This window comes from Odocoileus virginianus, chromosome 25, assembly GCF_023699985.2.
Source record: "Odocoileus virginianus isolate 20LAN1187 ecotype Illinois chromosome 25, Ovbor_1.2, whole genome shotgun sequence".
Lineage (NCBI taxonomy): Eukaryota > Metazoa > Chordata > Mammalia > Artiodactyla > Cervidae > Odocoileus > Odocoileus virginianus.
The window spans coordinates 22,864,300-22,889,774 of NC_069698.1; positions in this window are offsets into that span (position 1 = coordinate 22,864,300).

Consider the following 25,475-nt stretch of genomic DNA (forward strand, 5'->3'; position numbering starts at 1 on the left):
TCTGTACCCTCCGTGTGGTAGAAGTGACTGTGTTGTTTTCTGGGATCTCTTCTAAAAGAGCATTCACTCACTTTCATGACTTAGCAGTAGTAGTGAAAGTGGTAGTTGCTCAGTCATGTCTGACTCTTTGAGACCCCATGGACTATAAGCTGCCAGGCTCCTCTGTTCATGGGGTTTTCCAGCAGGAATAGTAGAGTGGGTGGTCATTCCCTTCTCCAGGGGATCTTCCTGGCCCAAGGATCGAGCCTGGGTCTCTTGGATTGTGGGCAGATTCTTTACCATCTCAGGCACCATGGAAAGCCCCTTCATTACTTAAGCATCTCTCAAAGGCTCTACTTCTTAATATTATCACCGCTACTTTTTGTAATCATCTCCTTTATAACAAGGTTAAAGCGTCTGCCCGCAATGCAGGAGACCTGAGTTTGATCTCTGGGTTGGGAAGATCCCCTGGAGAAGTAAATGACAACCCACTCCAGTATTGTTGCCTGGAGAATCCTGTGGACGGAGGAGCCTGGTGGGGTACAGTCCACAGGGTCGCAAAGAGTCAGACATGGCTGAGCAATTTCACTTTCACTTTCCTTTATAACATTAGGATTTAAATATAAATGAATTCAGGAGGAAACACATTCAGACATTCACATCATAGAAGTGGCTTAAATAAAGCACTTAGTCATTTAGTATGCACGTGTCCAACTCTTTGCTATCCCTTAGACTTTAGCCTGCCAGGCTCCTCTGTCCATGGAATTCTCTAGGCAAGAAAACTGGAGTGGGTAGTCATTCCTTTCTCCAGGGTATCTTCCCAACCCAGGGATCAAACCTGGGTCTCCTGCATTGCAGGCAGATTCTTTACCATCTAAATTACCAGATAGTTATACTTTATCAATCCAAATTTAGATAGGTTTAACAGATGATTACTCATAAGCGGTTCCAATAATAGATAATCTAAATGTCCAATTTAATTGAACAATAACTTGTGAAGTGTCATAACACAGTTTATAAGCATGTTGAGCAGAACAATGGTCAAATATCACAAATTACAGCTCTTCTTACCAATATAATCTGTTGTTTATGCTGTTATTTTCACTCCTAGCAGCATTTTTAAAGCACTAATCCATAATATAATAAAGAAAAATAGTAAGTTTCATATCAGGCTGGCACTTTAGATGATGAAATCCCTACTAAAATATTCAGAATAATTGGCATTTAAAGTTACTTGCTTAAAAGTATCACCAGGATATTTAAACTAGTTCCACATAGTTATTGATAAGAAATACAGAAATGGCATTTTCCTGCTAATGACTATTTCAAATATGGAGATGCAACACATGTGGTTTAAGATGAACACATTTACAGCATTGTAGATAGGAATTAACTTAAAAATAAGAAATACATTTTTATTTTTCAAACATTTAAAATTTATCTTTTGTATCTGGATAAAATTTCAAATCAAGAACTTGAGTGAAATTCACATTTATCAACTAATTTCCATAAAACTGTTTGTATTTCACACAGTGTGAATCACAATGATTCGCATATTGCACAACTTACTTTCAGGGATAGTAATATCATGCATCCAACAGTGTGCATTTATTTAAGCTGAAATTGAGAAGATTTAAAAACAATTTGTTTTAGAATCACATGCACAGTTTCAGTATTGAAAACTTTTATTCATAGGAAAATGTATACTTCATAGGGCCCCTGCTTTAAATATAGAAAGAAAAATTCAGAAACCAGATGTAGGCAGTCCCAAGATGGTTGAGGAATAGGACGGGGAGACCACTTTCTCCCCCACAAATTTATTGAAAGGTCATTCGAACACAGCAAATTCCACAAAACAACTTCTGAATGCTGGCAGAGGACACCAGACACCTAGAAAGGCAGCCCATTGTCTTCAAAAGGAGGTGGGGCAAAATATAAAAGATAAAAACAGAGATAAAAGAGTTAGGGATGGAGACCCATCCTGGGGAGGGAATCGTGAAAGAGAAGTTTCCAAACACAAGGAAACCCTCTCACCGGCGGGTCAGTGGGGAGTTTTGGAATCTCAGAGGGCAACATAACCAGGAGGAAAAAATGAATAGATAAAACCCATAGATAATGCACCTAGCCTCAACTCCTAGCAGAGAAGTAGCCAAGACACCTGCACCCACCATCAGCAAGTGGGGGCTGAACAGGAAGGCACAGGTTACATTGCTTAGGGTAAGGACCAAGTCTGAAAGCCCTGAGGACAATCTGAGGGAGCTAGCCTGAGACAGCAACCCAAACTGTGGGATAGCCAGATAGGAAAAAAAAAGAGAGAGAGAGAGAGAGAGAGAACCTTCCCATGAAAAGCTCTAACCTAAGGCACTGCCGGGCCACTCACAGAAAAAAAGGACTGAGCAAATACCAGAGGTGAGCTAGCCAGCTGTGGACTGGTCCATCCCCCACCGGAGGCAGAGAGGCCGGCAGGTGACAGCCAGAGCTGGAGGAAGAGGGGCAATCATGGCCCCAGAGACGGCATCCTCCACCAAACTGTGAGCAGGCCCCCAGTTGCTAACCAAGTCATCCTGGGATCCTGGATGGTTGACATCTGCCAGGAAGGTCGCAGCCAGAGATCAGCTCCCTAGAGGAGACACACAGCCCACCTGAGATGGAGCTACCGCTGCCCACCCAGGAAACCGAATGGCTGGGACAGGGGAGGTGATAAGACACACCGCCCTCATCACCAAGAGAGTGTGCTCAACAAGCACTGGGTCACCTGAGCTGCTCGGACCTGGGAAGGGCACAAAACGCAGGCCCAACCGAGTCTGTGCCTTTGTGGAGTACCCGAGAATCTAACCTGAGTGGCTTAGACCTGGGAAGTACAAGTAACCCAGGGCCCACTTTAGACAGTTCCCCTGCAGAGCAACCTGGAGCCTGAGCAGTGTAGACCGGGAAAACACACACTCTGTGTGTGTGTGTTTCGGGGGGGGCGGTAAACCCAGTGTGGCCCAAACACCGCGAGCACTCCCCACACATGCCAGTGATATTTGTTTGCGGTGTTCCTCCCATCCCAAAGCACAGCTGAACAAGTGAGCCTAAATAAGTGACCACCTCTGCTGCCTTGTGTCAGGGCAGCAATTAGACACTGAAGAGACTTGCGGACAGAAGAAGCAAAAATGAACAGAAGGAACCACTTTGTAAGTCACAGGTGCAACAAATTAAAACCCTGTAGTTAGCGTCAACTACATAGGAAGGGGCCTATAGACCTTGAGAAGACGTATAAGCTGGAACAAGGAACTATCTGAAACTGAACTGACCCCACACTGCTTGCAACAGCTCCAGAGAAATTCCTAGATATAGTTTACTATTATCATTTTTTTTTAATTTTTATTTTTTAAATCCTTCATAGCTCCTTTAATTTTCATTTTTATAACCTACTATTACCTTGCCAAAAAAAAGACCTTATTTTATAATCAAATTTCATATATTTTTAAAAATAATTTTGTGATTTTCTTTCTTTTTTTTTTTAATATTGTATTTTTGAGAGTCTAACATCTACTCTAGATTTTTAACCTTTGCTTTTTGGTATTTGTTGTCACTTTTGCACCTTTAAGAATCCAATCTACAGTACTCATTTTTACTTAGGAGTGTGATTACTGGCTTGATTGCCCTCTCTCCCTTTTGACTCTCCTTTTTCTCCCCCAGGTCACCTCTATCTGCTCCCTCCCCCTTCTCTTATCTACTCAACTCTGTGAATCTCTTTGGGTATTCAGGCGGTGGAGAAGACTTAGGGAACTCATTACTGCCTAGATCTGTCTCTCTCCTTTTGATGGCCCCTCTTCTCCTCCTGGGCCCCTCTATGTCCTTTCATCTGCTTCTCTTCTCTGTGTAACTCTGTAAACCTCTCTGGGTGTTCCAGGCTGTGAAGAGCACATAGGGAACTGATTATTGGCTAGATTGCCCTCTCCCCTTTGGATTCCCCCTCTTCTCCTCATGGTCACCTCTATCTCCCTCTTCCCTCTTCTCTTCCCCATGTAACTCTGTGATCCTCTCTGGGTGTCCCTCACTGTGGAGAATTTTTTGCCATTAACCTAGATGTTTTAATCATCAGTGTGGTATGGATGGAGAAGTCTTGAGACTACTGTAAGAATAAGACTGAAAACCAGAGGCAGGAGGCTTAAATCCAAGACTTGAGAATACCAGAAAACTCCTGACTCCAGGGAACATTAATTGACAAGAGCTCATCCAAAAGCCTCCATACCTACACTGAAACCAAGCTCCACCCAAGAGCCAACAAGTTCCAGAGCAAAACATACTATGCTAATTCTCCAGCGACACAGGAACATAGTCCTGCACATTAATATACAGGCTGCCCAAAGTCACACCAAATCCTTAGACACCTCAAAACTCACTACTTGACACTTCATTGCACTCCAGAGAGAAGAGATCCAGCTCCACCCACGAGAACACCAACACAAATCTCCCTAATCAGGAAACCTTGACAAGTCACTCATCCAACCCCACCAACAGGGAGGAACCTCCAAAATAAAGAGGAACCACAAACTTCCAGCATACAGAAAGGCAACACCAAACATAACAATCTAAACAAGATGAAAAAGCAAAGAAATATTCAGCAGGTAAAGGAACATGATAAATGCCAACCAAACCAAACCAAAGAGGAGGTGATAGGGAGTCTACCTGAAAAGAATTCAGAATAATGTCAGTAAAAATGATCCAAAATCTTGAAAACAAAACGTAGTTACAGATAAATAGTCTGGAGACAAGGATTGAGAAGAAACTAGAAATGTTTAACAAGGACCTAGAGAAATAAAAAAAGAGTACATAAATAATGAATAATGCAATACCTGAGATCAAAAACACTCTGGAGGGAACCAACAGTAGAATAACTGAAGATAGGATAAGTGAGGTGGAAGATAGAATGATGGAAATAAATGAAGCAGAGAGGAAAAAATAATTTAAGGAAATGAGGACAACCTCGGAGACCTCTGGGACACTGCCAAAGACTCCATCATTCATATCATAGGAGTCCCAGAAGAGGAAGACAGAAAGAAAAGCCATGAGAAAATACTTGAGGAGATAATAGTTGAAAACTTTCCTAAAAAGGGGAAGGAAATAGCCACCCAAGTCCAAGAAACCCAGAGAATCCCACAGGATAAAACCAAGGCAAAATACCCCAAGACACATATTAATCAAATTAATGAAGAACAAGCACAAAGAACAAATAATAAAGGCAGCAACAGAAAAACAACAAATAACACACAAGGGGATCCCCATAAGAATAACAACTGGCCTTTCAATAGAAACCCTTCAGGCCAGAAGGGAATGGCAGGTCATAATTAAGGTGATGAAAGAGAAAAACCTACAACCCAGATTATTATACCCAGCACGGATCTCATTCAAACATGAAGGAGAAATCAAAAGCTTTACAGACAAGCAAAAGCTGAGAGAATTCAGCACCACCAAACCAGCTCTTCAACAAATGCTAAAGGATCCTCTCTAGATGGGAAATGCAGAAAAGCTTTATAAACTCGAACCCAAAATAACAAAGTAAATGGCAATGGGATCATGCTTATTAATAATTACCTTAAATATAAATGGGCTGAATGCCCCAACCAAAAGGCAAACACTGGCTGAATGGATACAAAATCAAGACCCTTATATATGCTATCTACAAGAGACCCACCTCAAACCTAGGCACATACAGACTGAAACTGAAGGGCTGGAAGAAGATATTTCATGCAAATGGAAACCAAAAGAAAGCAGGAGTAGCAATACTCATATCAGATAAAAAAGACTTTGAAATAAATGCTGTGAAAAGACACAAAGAAAGACAATACGTAATGATCAAATGATCAATCCAAGAAGAATATATAAAAATTATAAAAACTATATGCACCCAATATAGGAGCACTTCAATATATAAGGCCAATGCTAACAAGTATGAAAGAGGAAATTAACAATAATGCAATAATAGTGGGAGAATTTAATACACCACTCACATCTATGGATAGGTCAAGCAAACAGCAAATTAGCAAGGAAACACAAATTTTAAATGAAATAATAGACCAGATAGACATAATTGATATCTATAAGACATTTCACCCCAAAACAATGAATTTAACTTTTTTCTCAAGTGCACATAGAAACGTCTCAAGGATAGATCACGTCCTGGGCCATAAATTGAGCCTTGGTAAATTAAAAAAAAAAAAAAAATCGAAATCATACCAAGCATCTCTTCTGATACAATCAGTAAGATTAGATGTCAACTACAGGGGGAAAAAAAAAGGATAAAAATACAAACAGATGAAAGCTAAATGATACGACTCTGAATAACCAACAAATCACAGAAGAAAACAAAAAAGCAATCAAAATATGCATAGAAATGATGAAAATGAAAACACAACAACCCAAAACCCACTGGACTCAGTTAAAGCAGTGCTAAGTGGAAGTTTCATAGCAATACAACTTTAAGCTTACCTCAAGTAACAAGAGAAAAGTCAAATAAATAACCTAATTCTATACCTAAGGCAACTAGAAAAACAAGAAATGAAGAACCCTAGGGTTAGTAGAAGGAAAGAAATCATAAAAATTACTGCAGGAAATAAATGAAAAAGAAACAAAGGAAACCATAGCAAAAATCAACAATGCTAAAAACCGGTTCTTTGAGAAGACTAATAAAATAGACAAACCATTAGCCACACTCATCAAGAAAAAGAGGGAAAAGAATCAACTCAACAAAATTAGAAATGAAAAATGAGAAATCACAACAGACAACACAGAAATGCAAAGGATCATAAGAGACTACTATCAGCAACTATATGCCAATAAAATGGACAACTTGGAAGAAATGGACAAATTCTTGAGAAAGAAGAGTGGAACTGGAGGAATCAACATGCCTGATTTCAGACTATACTACAAAGCTACAGTCATCAAGACAGTATGGTACTGGCACAAAGACAGAAATATAGGTCAATGAAACTAAATCAAAAGCCCGGAGATAAATCCACACAGCTAAGGACAACTTATCCTTGAAAAAGGAGGCAAGGATATACAATGGAGAGAAGAAAATCTCTTTAACAAGTGGTGCCGGGAAAACGGGTCAACCACTTGTAAAAGAATGAAACTAGAACACTTTCTAACACCAAACACAAAAATAAATTAAAAATGGATTAAAGATCTAAATGTAAGACCAGAAACCATAAAACTCTTAGAGGAAAACAGGCAAAACACTCTCCGACATAAATCACAGCAAGATCCTCTATGACCCACCTCCCAGAGTAATGGAAATAAAAGCAAAAATAAACAAATGGGACCTAATTAAACTTAAAAGCTTTTGCACAACAAAGGAAACTATCAGCAAGGTGAAAAGACAGCCTTCAGAATGGATGAAAACAACAGCAAACAAAACAACTGACAAAGATTTAATCCCAAAAATATACAAGCAACTCCTGCAGCTCAATTCCAGAAAAACGACCCAATTAAAAATTAGGCCAAAGAAATAAACAGGCATTTCTCTAAAGAAGACATACAGATGGCTAACAAAGACATAAAAAGGTGCTCAACATCACTCATTATCAGAGAAATGCAAATGGAAATCACAATGAGGTACCATCTCACACCAGTCAGAAAGGCTGCTATAAAAATGTCTGCAAACAATAAATAATGGAGAGGATGTGGAGAAAAAGGAATCCTCTTACGCTGTTGGTCACAAACTAGTTAAGCCACTACTGAGAACAGTGTGTGGATTCCTTAAAAAACTGGAAATAGAACCGCCATAAAATCCAGCAATCCCACACCTGGGTATACACTCCCAGGAAACCAGAATTGAAAGAGACACTTGTACCCCAATGTACATCACAGCACTGTTTACAATAGCCAGGAAATGGAAGCAACATAGATGTCCATTGGTAGAAGAATAGATCATAAAGCCATGGTACATATACACAATGGAATATTCCTCAGCCATTAAAAAAATGCATTTGAATCCATTCTAATGAGGTGGATGAAACTGAAGCCTACTATACAGAGTGAAGTAAGTCAGAAAGAAAACACCAATACAGTATACTAATGCATAAATATGGAATTTAGAAAGATGGTAACAATGATCCTATATGCAAGATAGCAAAAGAGACACAGATGTAACAACAGTCTTTTGGACTCTGTGGGAGAAGGTGAGGGTGGGATGATTTGAGAGGGTAGCATTGAAATGTGTAAATTATCATATGTGAAGCGGATTGCCAGTCCAGGTTTGATGCATGAGACAGGGTGCTCAGGGCTGGGCACTGGGATGACCCTGGGGGATGGATGGGGAGGGTGGGGGGGGGGGCGGGTTGTGGATGGGGATCATATGTGTGCCCATGGCTAATGCATGTCAATGTTTGGCAAAAACCACTACAATATTGTAAAGTAATTAGCCTTCAGTTAAAATAAATAAATTGATTAAGAAAAAAAAAGAAAGAAACCAGATATAAGTACTGGTAAGTACATCATGTGTCACCTCTATGAACTTGTTATTTATGTCACTAAAATTTATCCTTTTGTTACAAAAGAAAGACAAGATAGGAAGTAATGTTCTATAACATTTAAATTTAAACAAAGTTCACTGGAAATGACCATGAAATTGAGCCACAAATGATATTCTAATTCTTTAACTTTGATAAGTTTGAATTATTGCATTTCTAACAGAAATTTATAAAAGAGTAGTAGAAACAAATTTTATTTTGCCTCTGTGCATTAAGATAGTAATGAATATCAAACATTCAGATATTCATATATTTATTTATCAATACACATTTTATACATTTATTATATACAAAATATTTTTTGGCTACTATTAGGATAAAAAACTCAACTAGAATAGGGATTATAACTGAGTTTGGTAGGATATAAACCTAAGTAAGTATAATAAATAATATAAACCTAGATACAAAAGGGGAAGTATAAGTATCTTAAACAAAGCTCATTGATAGATAAAATGCTGCAGAATTTCAGAGAAAGGAGAAACATCTGTATCTGAGTGACCAAGGAAGAGTTCATATTTGAACCAGGAAGCAGAATTCTTTGCGGGGAAATGGGAAGTTGAAATTTTCAAGTCTATGAGATAATTGTTAGAAAATATATAGAAATATATTTAGAAAGTTGAATATAGTTCCCTGTACTACACAGTAAGTCCTTATTAATTATCTGTTCTATGTATAGTAGTGTGCATAGGTCAGTCCCAGTCTTCTGATTTATCCCTTCCCTCCCCTTATGTTCTGATAACCATAAGTTTGTTTTATGCATTGTAACTTTATTTTTGCTTTGCGGATGAATTCATTTTTACACTTTGTTTAGATTCCACATACAAGTAATATCATATAATATTTGTTTTTATCAGACTACATTCAGTATGACAATCTCTAGATCCATCCATGTTATGGCAAATAGCATTATTGCATTATTTTTTTATGGATGACTAATATTCCATTGTATATGTGTACCACATAATTTTCATCCACTCATTCAGTGATTGGACATTTAGGTTGTTTCCACGTCCTGACTATTGTTAACAGTGTTAATAGTGAACATTGGGGTGCGTGTATGTTTTTGAATTCTGGTTTTCTGCAGATGTATATTCAGGAGTGAAATTGCTGGCTAATTTGACATCTCTATTTTTACCTTTTTAAGGAACCTCCATACTGTTCCCGATAGTGACAGTATCAATTTACAGTCCCATCAACAATGTACTTATTGTCAAAACAGAGATAGATTCACAGGTGTAGAAAACAAATGCATGGTTACCAGTGAGAAAAACAAGGGGTGAGGAGAAGTATAAATTGGGGAATTGGAATTGGCGTATACACACTGGTGTGTTCATGCTCAGTCGTGTCCACCTCTTTGCGACTGTAGCCCACCAGTTTCCTCTGTACATAGAATTCTCCAGGCAAGCATACTGAAGTGGGTTGCCATTTCCTCCTCCAGCGGATCTTCTTGACCTAGGGATCTAACCCATGTCTCCTGTGTCTCCTGCATTGGCAAGTGGATTCTTTACCACTGTGCCACATGGGAAGTCTATGTGCATACTATTATATATAAAATATGTAGCTAATAAGGACTAACTGTATAGGACAGGGAACTCTTCTCACTATCTGTAATGACCTACATGGGAAAAGAATATAAAAAGAGTGGATATATGTATAACTGTTTTACATTTCTGTACAACAGAAATTAAAACAACATTGTAAATCATCTATATTCCAATAAGTTAGAAAAATATAAAAACAAACCTACGCTAAATGTAATGTCAGACAGAGAAAGACAAATACTGTATAATATCACTCTTATATGAGGAATGTAAAAATGTGCAACTAGTGAATGTAACAAAAAGGGAAGTGGACTCATAGATACAGAGAATAGACTAGTGGTTATGGGGAGGGGAGGGTGATGAGTGGGAGGAGGGGCAAGATAGTAGTAAGAGATTAAGAGATACACATTATTATGTATAGATATGAAGATATATTGCACAACAGAGAATATATTCAGTATTTTATAAAAATATAAATGGAGTATAAACTTTAACCCATAACCCAATACTGTACATTAACTATATCTCAATTAAAAATTGTTAAAAGGAAATATATAGAAAGTATATAGCAACAAGAAAATATTTGGCCCAGAAAATAAATACACTCCTATATTTTAATACTGGAATATATATTCTTTTTCCAGTGGATTATTAATATCTGCAGTTCCAGAACATACTTTGCAGTTTATATCCTAAAAGCATACATTTTTACAAAATAACTCATATTTTTAAAATTGACTTTAGAAAGATAAAGAATATGACATTTGCTTACTGAGAATCTAAGTCCCCTAGTATGAGTTTTGTACATTCTCTCATTGTGCATTAAAAATTATCAAAGCATGTCTGACCACAAATAGCTGGACATTTTAAAGTATTACAAATATGGCAATTTATTTTTCCTTTCAGGGCACATATTTCCTTGTTGCTATATACAGTGAGAGAAAGAGAGAGATTGCACAAAAGATTTTAATAACAATTTCACACACTTTTTACTGATGGAAAAATAATAATTGTTTTTCTTAAATGTTAAGGTTTCATAAATAAAAACAAAGATAACTGAATTTTTAGATCTACTTTTTCTATTCTATATTGAAACTGTATAGGTAAATATCTCAAATTAATTCTGTGTTTTGAGATATGAATACACACATTCATATACCTGTGTATTTATAGTACTCTGTCATTTGAATCAAGTCTTGAAGGAAAAGCAAATGGTTAATTATATCATTGCATTTCTTGAGAGATTATCCCATAATAACTTAAGTTTGTTAGTAAAACAAAATGTAAAATTCATTTTTAAATACTGTAGTCATATGAAAATCTTTGATTAGGAAGAAACATGCAGAATTTGTGGCTTTGTTTATTAACACCTTAAAAAATCCTATCTAAAAAATGTATTTACTAACTAGTAATTCTAAAAATAATTGTACTAAATTTGATCTCATGAAGAATTCATAAGATTTAATTTAACATTATTCTTGTTTTTTTGAATGCAGGTTTTTTCATGTTGGCTTATAATGAGTTTGCAAAATAAGAATAATAAACTAATACAAATTCACATTTGAAACCGAAGTTTGAAACAATGATTTTGGATAGTAAACTACAACATTTTATAACCACTTTGCAAGAGATATGATACATTTTTTTGGCTTTTTTTTTTTTTCTTTTGGTTTTCTTGTTCTGTGCCCAATCATGCACTAAATCTGAAAACATATAGCTTAGATTGATTATATTCTTTACAGCCAAAGATGGAGAAGCTCTAAATAGTCAGCAAAAACAAGACCAGGAGTGGACTGTGGCTCAGATCATGAACTCCATATTGCCAAATTCAGACTTAAACTGAAGAAAGTAGGGAAAACCACTAGACCATTCAGGTATCACCTAAACCAAATCCCTTATGACTATACAGTGGAAGTGAGAAATAGATTTAAGGGACTAGATCTGATAGACAGAGAGCCTGATGAACTATGGATGGAGGTTTGTGACATACAGGAGACAGGGATCAAGACCATCCCCAGGAAAAAGAAATGCAAAAAAGGCAAAATGGTTGTCTGACGAGGCCTTACAAATAACTGTGAAAAGAGAAGTGAAAAGCAAAGGAGAAAAAGAAAGATATTCCCATTTGAACACAGAGTTCCAAAGAATAGCCCAGAGAGATAAGAAAGCCTTCTTCAGTGATCAATGCAAAGAAATAGAAGAAAACAACAGAATGGGAAGGCTAGAGATCTCTTCAAGAAAATTAGAGATATCAAGGGAATATTTCAGGCAATGATGGGTTCAATAAAGGACAGAAATGGTATGGACATATCAGAAGCAGAACATATTAAAAAGAGGTGGCAAGAATACACAGAAGAACTGTACAAAAAAGATCTTCACGACCGAGATAATCACAATGGTGTGATCACTCACCTAGAGCCAGACATCCTGGAATGTGAAGTCAAGTGGGCCTTAGAATGCATCACTACGAACAAAGCTGGTGGATGTGATGGAATTCTAGTTGGGTTCTTTCAAATCCTGAAAGATGATGCTGTGAAAGTGCTGCACTCAACATGCCAGCAAATTTGGAAAACTCAGCAGTGGCCACAGGACTGGAAAAGGTCAGTTTTCATTACAATCCCTAAGAAAGGGAATCCCAAAGAATGCTCAAACTACCGCACAATTGCACTTATCTCACATGCTAAAAAAGTAATGCTCAAAATTCTCCAAGCCAGGTTTCAGCAATATGTGAACCAAGAACTTCCAGATGTTCAAGCTGGTTTTAGAAAAGGCAGAGGGACCAGAGATCAAATTGCCAATATCTGCTAGATCATCGAAAAAGCAAGAGAGTTCCAGAAAAACATCTATTACTGCTTTATTGACTATGCAAAAGCCTTTGACTGTGTGGAACAAAATAAACTGTGGAAAATTCTGAAGGAGATGGGAATACCAGACCACCTGACCTGCCTCTTGAGAAACCTGTATGCAGGTCAGGAAGCAACAATTACAACTGGGCATGGAACAACAGACTGGTTCCAAATAGGAAAAGGAGTACCTCGAGGCTGTATATTGTCACCCTGCTTATTTAACTTATATGCAGAGTACACCATCAGAAATGCTGGGCTGGAAGAAGCACAAGCTGGAATCAAGATTTCTGGGAGAAATATCAATAACCTCAGATATGCAGATGACACCACCCTTATGGGAGAGAGTGAAGAGGAACTGAAAAGCCTCTTGATGAAAGTGAAAGAGGAGAGTGAAAAAGTTGGCTTAAGACTTAACATTCAGAAAACTAAGATCATGGCATCTGGTCCCATCACCTCATGGGAAATAGATGGGGAGACAGTGGAAACAGTGTCAGACTTTATTTTGGGGGGCTCCAAAATCACTGCGGATGGTGACTGCAGCCATGAAATTAAAAGATGCTTATTCCTTGGAAGGAAAGTTATGACCAACCTAGATAGCATATTAAAAAACAGAGACATTACTTTGCCAACAAAGGTCCGTCTGGTCAAGGCTATGGTTTTTTCAGTGGTCATGTATGGATGTGAGAGTTGGACTCTGAAGAAAGCTGAGGGCTGAAAAATGGATGCTTTTGAACTGTGGTGTTGGAGAAGACTCTTGAGAGTCCCTTGGACTGCAAGGAGATCCTAAAGTAGATCAGTCTTGGGTGTTCATTGGAAGGACTGATGCTGAAGCTGAAACTCCAATACTTTGACCACCTCATGCGAAGAGTTGACTCATTGGAGAAGACCCTGATGCTGGGAAGGATTCAGGGCAGGAGGAGAAGGGGACTGCAGATGATGAGATGGCTGGATGGCATCACCAACTCGATGGGCATGAGTGTGAGTAATCTCCTAGAGTTTGTGATGGACAGGGAGGCCTGGCGTGCTGCAATTCATGGGGTCGTAAAGAATCGGACATGACTGAGCAACTGAACTGAACTAGTTTCCTTGGGGAGATATGTATTTAGTTTCCTTGCTATTTTATAATGATATTTAATTTTTTTATTAGCATGACCTTTTTAAGAAGCCATGAGAGAAAAAGTTACTACTTTAACATTTCTACATTAATTTTGCAACAAAAATTTCCCTTCCAAAATCAAAGATATTACTTTTTTTTCCTTCAAATCAAATTATTCTTAATATCTCCTAGGTCCTAGTCTTGAGTTCTCAGATCACTTACAAGTGTCCAAAGGACCCAGATGAAAAACACTTCACTTCCTTGTTCTGCAGTAAGAGAGTTTTTGTACTGCCTTTCTATGCTGATTAAAAATATTTTTCTTCCTACCTGATTCTATAACCTTTCTATCTTGATGACTCCTTTTTATTTTGACCTGTTGGTTTAGAGTAAAAATCATAGCTTAGGACATTTTAGTGACTTATCATCTATTCAGGAAACTACTCTGAAGCCCTATACTATGTGCACACCTGAAAGATGTTGCATAATTGCCCATTGGAGGTTTTTAAGATAATTTTGCCATTGTTTCTCACAAAAAGTCACCAATATTTGCTCACACCCACCAGCTCATCTCCAATGCCACCACTCTCCTACATGGGAGAGGGATCATACATTTATAAATATAATCACACATTTTTTATCCTTTTGTATGGATAAAATAACTTTTCGTAGTTCCTAGATTGGGGAAAAGAGCTCTAGTAATAAATGATGTAAAGAAGTCATACTATATGAAAAATTTAACATACCACCAGAAATCATCTTAAAAATCTTTAGGTGCAATCAGTCTTCTTCTCTGTAATTTTCTTAGGTTCAAAATTGATTTCTATAACTTTTTTTAGTAGACAATCAATTTTAAATGTGTGCCAATAGTAGTTGGCACAGAGTTTCATGAAATGGATGGATGCTTTCACATTTTTGGCTTAAACTCTCATTGCCCCTTTCCTAAGCTGCATTTTTCTTTTTGGTTAGAAAACCAAAAGATCTAGTTCTCAAGTTTTGTTTTGATCTTTGTATTTCTCCTCTCTTGAGGATATGGTGATGAGTTCTGTCACCTTGTAAGTGTTGAGGAAACCAAAATTAAATGATCCTTTAAGGTATGTTTCAGACTGTCTCCATGTTCCTTAGAGACTCCAGGTTCAAGGTGAAGATTCAAATTCAAAATTGTTAAAGTTTAATAACATCATAAAATACTAAAGCTAGAAGGTATAGGAAAAATAATCCTATTCTGATTCCCTTGTTTTATGTGAAAGAAAACAGTTTCAAAGTGTTAAAGCCTATCCCAAAGTCAAAGAGTTTGTTAGCAACTGAAGATGGACAAAAACCTAGACCTCCTGATCTAACATAAACTTCTGTAGCTAACTGGATATGAAAGTTTTCATACATCAAAGTAGTGATTGTGTGACAATACATCATTCTTCTTGATTAATGACCATAATGAAAGGCTTGCTTAAAACAGTAAAAGTTAATTCACCAAGCAGATTTATTGAAATCTAAAAGCTGTGATATCTTTCTGTCTGTGGTCTGCTTGTATTTCAACCACAGTCTTTTAAATCTGCTTATGTTATAGTTACCAGGTCTATAATACCTGGTTATACAGGAGGCCATGAAGAAGAAAAATCAAGAACCTCAAAGATGAGTAATTATGTTGGAAAGGATGTAGTTAGGGAAAATTCACTCATATGTTAGAGAAAACTGTGTTGTGTTCATGTATGTGTTAAATTTGTACATGCAACAAAGGAAAATTATCCTATAGGTTCATTTAGAAATATTTAAAGAATACAAAGTAAAGGGGAACTGAAAAGAAAAAAAATACTATTTAAAAATTAAATATTAATTTCAGACATTTATGGGAGCTCATTAGCATTTACTACTAGTGAGAAACGCAGCTATTTTTTTTATTAGAACTTTTTTTTTATGAGAGCCTTTATAATCACCGTCTTAATTTGGCCCATAATAACTGGGACAAAGGCAAGGAAAATTTTGTTTTCTTCATATTACTAGTGAGTCAGCTTGGTTAAATGATTTGTCCAAGATGAATAAACTAAGCTGTTTTAATCTTAGACCAGTAATCATCATATGTCAAATTAACACTTTCACTCACTTTCAGTATCAAATTATTTATAAAAATACAATGATCTGTAACACACATGGCATGATTATCTGTGTACTGTTGTTTATTGTTTGTTTCATTTCCTCTTTCACAGAAATCTTCCTTAAAAAGAAACTATTACCATTAACTCTCACAAAATTCATTTCACAATAGTACACTTCTGTCTGTAAAGTATAGCTCAAACAACCTAAGGTCCTCCATACAGTCTGAGATCCAGCATGACCTGATCTAGAACTGATCTTAGAAGCAGGAAGTATCAGTTTATACCCAGGTCTACCAAGTATGGAAGAATGTGCCAACCCTAACATGTGTTACCAATAATTTCTAAAAAGGATGATTTTATTTCATAGGCTAATCCCTGCCATATTCCAAATTGGTTTGTACTCAGAGTTCATGGTGAACATGGGGTTAGTCATGATGCATTAATCTCAGTTTACACTGTGAGTGCTTCCCCAATAGCTCCGTTGCCAAAGAATCTCCCTCTAATGCAGGAGACCCCGGTTTAACTCCTGGGTCGATTCCTGAGTCAGAAAGATCCTCTGGAGAAGGGATAGGTTACCCATTCCAGTATTCTTGGGCTTCCCTTGGGGCTCAGCTGGTAAACAAACTGCCTGCAATGTGGGAGACCTGGGTTTGATCCCTGTGTTGGGATGATGCCTTGGAGAAGGGAAAGTTTCCATTTCAGTGTTCTGGACTGGAGAATACCATGGACTGTATAGGCCAAGAGTCACAAAGACTCAGACATGACTGAGCGACTTTCACTTTCACTGTGAGTGCAAGACACTGTTTTCACTAAGATATGAACATTCACTATTTTTAATCATTCTGCCTGAGGGGGCGTGACATTGTCAAGACTCAACAAACTTTATGTCTCTGCTCTCCAATTTATTGAATCATTGTGGCTACAGATTATAGCTTCCTTTTCTATCTTACTGAGACCTAGTTTTCACTATGGAACTTGTGGTTTGAATAGTTGAGGCCCTTGACCTAGTATTAGTCCTCTCCTTTTCAGCACTTATATTCTCCAAACTACCTCCATTCCTCTAGAATATTTGTGTTTAGTATGTTCATTGAAAGTGTTGAAGTCAGTAGGGTGCATTTCTTAGGGCATAATACTTTCACAGCTTTTGCACTTATCTTTGGACTTTGGTATAGTTTTGTTTTCAGACATTAAATTTCCATCTACATTAAATCATTTATTTAAAAATCTAAGTTAATCTGTGTATCCTACCTGCAGTTTAGACCTGTCTGGTAAAACACTGAAAATATTTAGAGAATCATTACTGACCACAGTGTTACTAACCAGAAACTTAAGAACAATAAGAAAATTAGAAAATATCCAATTTCATGGGAAAATTTTTAAAAATATAGTGTATGATTAACAGCCAAAATTGATTTCATTATAATAAGGATAGTAACAATACATGGAATAACTACTTGGCTTTGCCAGAAGATGGCCACTGAGGTTTACATGCCTCAAATCTCTTAACCTTCACAATAAATTATGACATTACACAAAATAATGCTCTTCATTCCACTCTTTGCAGTCATACTAATTTATTCCTAACTCTTATGCCCCATCAAAATGTTTTATATTTGTTTGTTCTTGAAACAAAAGCCAAATTCTTTGTATTTTCTCCCTTCAATAAAGTCATCCTCCATCAAATCCATTATTGAGTAAAACTGGTTCTGCTTTCAACATGTATTTCAAATCTATCCAGTCCTTTTCTATTCTTTTTTTCCATTCCAATTCTACTGCAAGTCAACGTTATATCTGGCCAGGAATACTGCATTTGTCACTTCTTTATAGAATTACTCTTCAGAGAGTATGTCAAAATTATTTTTTACAAGGTAAATTTGGTCTTGTTTTTCCTCTGTTTTGGGGGCTTTCCTAGTGGCTCAGATGGTTAAGAATCTGCCTGCAATGTGGGAGATCCAGGTTCAATCCCTGTGTTGGGGAGATCCCCTGGAGAAGGGAATGTCTACCCATTCCAGTATTCTTGCCTGGAGAATTCCGTGGACAGAGGAGCCTGGTGGGTTACATGGGGTTACAAAGAGTTGGACACAAATGAGCAACTAACACTTTCCTCTATTCAAATCTTCCAACATATTCTCACTGAACTTCAAATAAAGTGTAAACTGTGATGTTGCCTTCCAAATCTTACAGAACTGGTATGTGTTAGTGACTGTCTTGTCCAACTCTTTGCGATCTCATGAACTATAGCCCACCAGAATGGGGTTCTTGCCTATAATAATGGTGTCACTTTATAGAACTATCCTCCAGTCACAATGGCCTTCTTCCTACTCCTCACTGTGAGTCTGTGTGTGTGTGTGTGTGTGTGTGTGTGTGTGTGTGTGTGTGTGCTCAGTTGTGTCCAACTCTTCGCAGCCTCATGGACTCTAGCCCACCAGGCTCCTGTGTACATGGGATTTGCTGGGCAAGAATATTGGAGTGGGTTGCCATTTCCTTCTCCATTCCTCACTGTGATAACAACTTTTCTCCATCACTTTCTCTTTGCTGGTTCCTTACCTGAAAAGCAATCTCCAAGCTGTCTCAATTGGCCAACAGATTCCAATTTTTAAGTTTCTGTTCAAATGTAATTTCCACAGAAAAGTTTTTCCCGAAGTAGTTCATCTAACGCTTCATTACCAACTATTATGTCTTTCTATTCCCTGTACAACATATTTACAAACCGAAATTATTTTTTGCTTTATGATTTTTTTCTATTTCATATCTATTCCAAATAGAACTAAGATCCTTGACGGATCTGATATTGCCTATCTTTGTTTCACTGTCTTCTGGGCCTGAAACAGTCTTATATATAGAAAAAAAAAAAAAAGCAAATAAAATGTCATTTTGTGTTGAAATTACGTGAATGGTGAGTTGCATCTTACACATAGTAGGATTCTAATGTCAAACAGGAAACCAAAATTACATATAGTCAATGGTGATTTCAAATTACATTAAAAAAATTTAATTGAATGATAATTGCTTTGCAGAATTTTATTGTTTTCTGTCAAAACTCAATATGAATCTGTCATAGGTATGCATATATCTCTTCCCTTTTGAACCTCCCTCCCATGTTCCTCCCCTTCCCACACCTCTAGATTGATACAGAAGCCCAGTATGAGTTTCCTGAGCCATACAGCAAATTCCCATTGGCTATCTATTTTACATAAGGTGAGGTAAGTTTCCATGTTACTCTTTCCATACATCTCACCCTCTCTATCTCTCTCCCCATGTCCACAAGTCTATTCTCTATGTCTGTTTTTCCATTGCTGCCCTGTAAGTAAATTCTTCAGTACCATTTTTCTAGAGTCCATATATGTGCATTATAATGTAATATATATCTCTCTCTTTCTGACTTACTTCACTCTGTATAATAGGTTCTAGTTTTGTCCACCTCATTAGAACTGACTTGAAGGTATTCCTTTTTGTGGCTAATATTCCATTGTGTATATGCACCACAACTTCTTTATCCAATCATCTGTCAGTGGACATCTAGGTTGCTTCCATATTTTAGCTATTATAAACACTGCTTCAATGAACAATGGGATGGATGTGTCTTTTTCAATTTTGGCTTCCTCAGGGTTCATGACTAGGAGTGGGATTGCTGAGTCATATGGTGGTGTTATTCCTAGTGTTTAAAGAATCTCAATACTGTCTTCCATAGTGTCTGTATCAATTTACATTCCCACCAACAATACAAGAGCATTTCCTGTTCTCCATACCCTCTCCAGCATTTACTGTTTTTAGACTTTTTTATGATGGCCATTCTGACCAGTGGAAAGTGCTATCTCATTGTAGTTTTGATTTACATTTCTCTAATAATGAGAGATGTTGATCATCTTTTCATGTGTGTGTTAGCCATCTGTATGTCTTCTTTAGACAAATATCTATATAGGTCTTTTCCCCACATTTTGATTGGGTTGTTTGCTTTTCTAGCATTGAGTTGTATGAGCTCCTTTTATATTTTGAAAATTAATCCTTTGTCAGTTGTTTCACTTGCTATTATTGTCTTCCATTCTGTGGGTTGTCTTTTAACCTTGCTTATAGTTTCCTTTGCTGTGCAAAAGCTTTTAATCAGGTCCCACTTTTTTACTTTTGTTTTTACTTCCATTGCTCTAGGATGTGGGTCATAGAGGATCTTGCCTTGATTTATATCATTAAATATTCTGCCTATGTTTTCTTCTAAGAGTTTTATAACTTCTCATCTTGCATTTTGAGTTTATCTTTGTGTGTGGTGCTAGGAAGTGCTCTAATTTCATTCTTTTACAAGTTTTCCCAACACCATTTACTGAAGAAGCTGTCTTTGCCCCATTGTATATTCTTGCCTCCTTTGTAAAAAATAAATTATCCATAGGTGAATGGGTTTCTTTCTGGCTTTATATGTTGTTCCATTGTTCTATATTTTTGTTTTTGTGTGAGTACCATACTGTCTTGTTGACTGTAGCTCGTAGTATAATCTGAAGTCAGGAAGGTTGATTCCTCCAGCTCCATTCTTCTTTCTCAAGACTGCTTTTGTTATTCTGGGTCTTTTGTGTTTCCATGTGAATTGTGAATTTTTTTGTTCTACTTCTATGAAAATTGCCATTGGCAATTTGATAGAGATCCCACTGAATCTGTAGATTGTGTTTGGTAGTATAGTCATTTTCACAATATTGATTCTTCTTACTGAGGAACATGGACTGTCTCTCCACCTATTTATGTCCTCTTTGATTACATTCATTAGTGTCTTACAATTTTTTGTGTACAGTTATTTTATCTCCTTAGGTATGTCTGTTCCTAGATATTTAATTCTTTTTGTTGCAGTGGTGAATGGGATTGATTCCTTAATTTCTGTTTCTGATTTTTATCGTTAGTATATAGAAATAAAAATGATTTCTGTGTATTGATTTTGTATCACACAATGTTGCTAAATTCACTGATTCAGTTTGGTTCAGTTCAGTCGCTTGGTCGTGTTTGACTCTTTGCAACCCCATGGACTGCAGCATGTCAGGCTTCCCTGTCCATCATCAGGTCAGGAGCTTACTCAAACTCATGTCCATTGAGTCAGTGATGCCATCCACCACCTCAACCTCAGTCATCCCCTTCTCCTCCCACCTTCAATCTTTCCCAGCATCAGAGTCTTTTCAATGAGTCAGTTCTTTGCATTAGGTGGCCAAAGTATTGGAGTTTCAGCTTCAGCATCAGTCCTTCCAATGAATACTCAGAATTGATTTCCTTTAGGATTGACTGGTTGGATCTCCTTGCAATCTAAGGGACTCTCAAGAGCCTTCTCCAACATCACAGTACAAAAGCATCAATTCTTTGGTGCTTAGCTTTCTTTATAGTCCAACTCTCCCATCCATACATGACCACTGGAAAAACCATGGCTCTGACTGGACAGACTTTTGTTGGCAAAGTAATGTCTCTGTCTTTTAATATGTTGTCTAGGTTGGTCATAGCTTTTCTTCTAAGAACCAAGCGTCTTTTAATTTCATGGCTGCAGTCATCATCTGCAGTGATTTTGGAGCCCCCCCCCAAAAAAAATAAAGTCTGTCACTGTTTCCACTGTTTCCCCATCTATTTGTCATGAAGTGATGGGGCCGGATGCCATGATATTAGCTTTTTAAGTGCTGTATTAAGCCAACTTTTGCACTCTCCTCTTTCATTTTCTTCAAGAGGCTCTTTAGTTCTTCTTCACTTTCTGCCATAAGGGTAGTGTCATCTGCATATCTGGCATAATTGATATTTCTACCAGCAACCTTGATTCCAGCTTGAGCTTCATCCAGCTTGGCATGTCACATGATGTACTCTGCATATAAGTTAAATAAGCAGGATGACAACATACAGTCTTGACGTGCTCCGTTCCCGATTTGGAACCAGTCTGTTGTTCCATGTCCAGTTCTCACTGTTTTAGTCCAGTTCTAACTAAATTCACTGATTAGCTCTGGTAATTTTCTGATACCATCTTTAGGGTTTACTATGTACAGTATCCTGTCATCTGCAAACCGTGAGAGCTTTACTTCTTCTTTTGTCTTCTGATTTCCTTTTATTCCTTTTTCTTCTCTGATTGTTACAGCTAAGGCTTCTAGAACTATGCTGAATAATTTGTGGTGAAAGTGGACACCCTTGTCTAATTCCTGATCTTAGGGGGAGTGCTTTCAATTTTTCATCTTTGAGAATGATATTTCCAGTAGGCTTATCATATATGGCCTTTACTATGTTGAGGTAGGTTCCTTCTATGCTCATTTTTTGAAGAGTTTTAATCGTAAATGGGTGCTGCATTTTGTCATAGGATTTTTCTGCACCTATTTAGATTATCATTTTTTTATATCTTTCAATTTGCTAATATGGTGTATCACTGTTGATTGATTTTCATATATGAAAAATCCTTGCATTCCGGGGAAAAAACCCAACTTGATCATGCTGTATGAGCTTTTTGATGTGTTGCTAAATTCTGTTTGCTAAAATTTTGTTGAGGATTTTTGCATCTGTGTTCATCAGTGATATTGGCCTGTAGTTTCCTTTTGTTGTGTTGTCTTTGTCTAGTTTTGGTATCATGGTTTTGGTGGCCTTGTAGAATTAGTTTGGAAGTGTTCCTTTCTCTCCAATTTTTTGAAAGAGTTTTACAAGAATAGGCATTAGTGTTTCACTAAATGTTTGATGGAATTCTCATGTGAAGTCATCTGATCTTGAGCTTTTGTGTTTTGGGAGATTTTTCATCACAGCTTCAATTTCAATGCTTGTAATTGTGTTGTTCATACTTTCTATTTCTTCCGTGTTCAGTCTTGAAAGAGTGAACTTTTCTAAGAATCTGTCCATTTCTTCCTCATTATCCATTTTGTTGTCATGTAGTTGTTTATAATAGTCTCTTATACTCCTTTATGTTTTTGCATTGTCTCTTGTAACTTATTTTTAATTTCTAATTTTGTTAATTTGATTCTTCTGTCTTTTGTTCTTGATGAGTCTGGCTAAAAGTTTGTCAGTTTTGTTTATCTATTCAAAGAACCAGCTTTTAGTTTTATTAACTTTACTATTTTTTTCTTTCATTTCTTTTTCATTTATTTCTTCTTGGATCATTATGATTTATTTCCTTCTACTAATTTTAGTGTTTCCCCCCCCCTTCTTTTTCCAGCTGTTTTAGGGGTAAAGTTATGTTGTCTATTAAATTTTTTCTTGTCTCCTGAGTCAGGATTGTATTGCTATAAAATTCCACCTTAGAACTGCTTATGCTGCATCCCATAGGTTTTGATTTGTCCTGTTTTTATTGGCATTTGTTTCTAGAATTTTTTTAATTTCCATTTTGATTTCTTCATTAATCTGTTGGTTATTTAGAAATGTGTTGTTTAATCTCCATGTGTTTGTGTTTCTTACATTTTTTTTCTTGTAATTGATATCTAGTCTCATAGCATTGTTGGAGAAGATGCTTGATATGATTTCAATTTTCTTAAATTTACTGAAGTTTGATTTGTGACCCAAGATGTAGCCCATCCTGGAGAATGTTCCATGTGCCTTTGAGAAGAGATGCATTATTCTGCATTTGGAAGGAATGTTCTGAAGATATTAATGAGATCCATCTCATCTAATGTATCATTTAAGACTGGTGTTTCCTTCTTAATTTTTGATTTGATGATCTGTCCATTGGTGTGAGTGGGATGTTAAAGTCTCCTACACTGTCAATTTCTCCTTTTATGTCTGTTAGTGTTTGTCATGTATTGAGGTGCTCCTATGTTGGGTGCATAGATATTTAAAATTGTTGTGTCTTCCTGTTGGGTTGATCCCTTGATAATTATGTAGTGTTCTTCTTTATCTCTTGTAATCTTTAAGTTCTATTTTGTCTGATATGAGATTGCTACTCTAGCGTCCTTTTGCTTTCCATTTGCATGGAATTTATTTTCCACCCTCTCACTTTCAGTCTATATGTGTTTTTGGACTGTAGTTTCCTTTGTTGTGTGGGTTGAGTGGATTTCCTGTAGACAGCATATATATGGGTCTTGTTTTTATATCCATTCAGCCAGTCTATGTATTTTGGTTGGAGCATTTATTCAATTTACATTTAAACTAATCATTGATATATACATAATATATATATATATATATATATATATATATATATATATTGCCATTTCTTAATTGTTTTGGGTTGATTTTAAAGATTTTTTTTTGTTTGGTATTTCTTGACTATATAAGTCCCTTTAAAGTTTGTTGTAAAGCTGGTTTGGTGGTACTGAACTCTCTTCACTTTGGTTGTCTGAAAAGCTTTTTATTTCTCCATCAAGTTTGAATGAGATCCTTGCCAGTAGATTTCTCCCTTTCAGTACTTTAAATATATCCTGCCATTCCCTTCTGGCCTGCAGAGTTTTTGCTGAAAGATCAGCTGTTAAACATATGGATTTTCCCTTGTATGTTACTTTTTGCTTTTCCCTTGCTGCTTTTAATATTCTTTCTTTGTGTTTAGTCTTTGTTAGTTTGATTAGTATATATCTTGGCCTGTTTCTTCTTGGGTGTATCCTGTATGGGACTCTGTAGCACTTGAACTTGATTGACTACTTCCTTTTCCACGTTCAGGAAATTTTCAACTGTAATCTCTTCAAAATTTTTCTCATACTTTTTTTTTTTTTTTTTTTGCTCTTTTGGGACTCCTATAACTTGAATGTTGGTGTGTTTGATATCATCCCAGATGTCTCTGAGACTATCCTCAGATCTTTTCTTTCTTTTTATTTTATTCAGCTCTTCAGAATTTATTTCCACCATTTCATCTTACAGCTCACAGATTTCTTTTAATGCTTCAGATATTCTGCTATTGATTCTTTCCAGAGTATTTTTAATATCAGTAATTGTGTTGTCTGCACGTTTATTCTTTCATTCTCCTAGGTCTTTGTTAATTGATTGTTCAATTTCTTCATTTTGTTTCCAAGGTTTTTGATTATCACTACTATCATTATTCTGAATTCTTTTTCAGGTCATTTGCCTAGTTCCTCTTCATTTATTTGGACTTCTGTGTTTCTAATTTGTTCCTTCATTTGTATAATATTTCTCTGCCTTTTCATTGTGTGAGTGTGTGTGTGTGTGTGTGTGTGTGTGTGTGTTTAACTTATTTTGTTTGAAGTCTCCTATTCCCAGGCTTCAAGGTTGAATTCTTTCTTCCTTGGTTTCTGCCCTCCCAAGTTAGGTCCAGTGTTTTGTGTATAAGGTGATCTTTGTGCTGAGATATTTTTGTTTGATTTCCTTTGATGGGCAAGGCTGAGTGAGGTGGTAATCCTGTCTGCTGGTGATTGGCTTATATTTTCATTTTGTTTGTTGTTTAAAGGAGGCATCCTGCACACGGTGCTACTGATGGTTGAGTGATGCCTGGTCTTGTATTCCAGTGGTTTCTGTTGTGTGAGTTCTCACAATTTGAT